The sequence below is a fragment of the Nicotiana attenuata genome, chromosome 10 (genome assembly GCF_001879085.1).
Source record: "Nicotiana attenuata strain UT chromosome 10, NIATTr2, whole genome shotgun sequence".
Classification (NCBI taxonomy): domain Eukaryota; kingdom Viridiplantae; phylum Streptophyta; class Magnoliopsida; order Solanales; family Solanaceae; genus Nicotiana; species Nicotiana attenuata.
Genome location: NC_031998.1, coordinates 48,016,588 through 48,017,286, shown reverse-complemented (window position 1 = coordinate 48,017,286; position 699 = coordinate 48,016,588).

The following is a 699-nucleotide window of genomic DNA, read 5'->3' as shown; positions in this document are numbered from 1 at the left end:
ACCCGACCAAACGACGTCCGAATGACCTGAAATTTTACACACATATCTAAAATCACCTAACGAAGCTACAACAACTCTCGGAATTGCATTCCGACCCTCGGATCAAAATCTCACCTATCAACCGGAATTCGCCAAAATACTAACTTCGCCAATTCAAGCCTAATTCTACACCGGACCTCCAAAATCAATTCCGACCACGCTCCTAAGTCACAAATCATCCCCCGAAGCTAACCGAATCACCGACTCATAAGTCAACGTCCGGTTGACTTTTCCAACTTAAGCCTTCCTTAAAGAGACTAAGTGTCTCATTTCTTATCAAAACCAATCCAAATCAACTCTCACACACCACATACCGATAACGAAACGTGAAGAAGCAATAAACGGGGAAAACGGAGCAGTAACACATGAGACGACGGGTCGGGTCGTCACAATAGTACAGCATAAGTATATATATTACATATATATAAGCCATATTCGATATAATATTACCTAATACGCCTATACTTAGTGCATAGTACAGCGTAACTATATATATTACACATATATAAGCCATATTCGATATAATATTACCTAATACGCTTATACTTAGTGCATAGTACAGCGTAAGTATATATATTACATATATATAAGCCATATTCGATATAATATTACCTAATACGCTTATACTTAGTGCATAGTACAGCGTAACTATATATATTA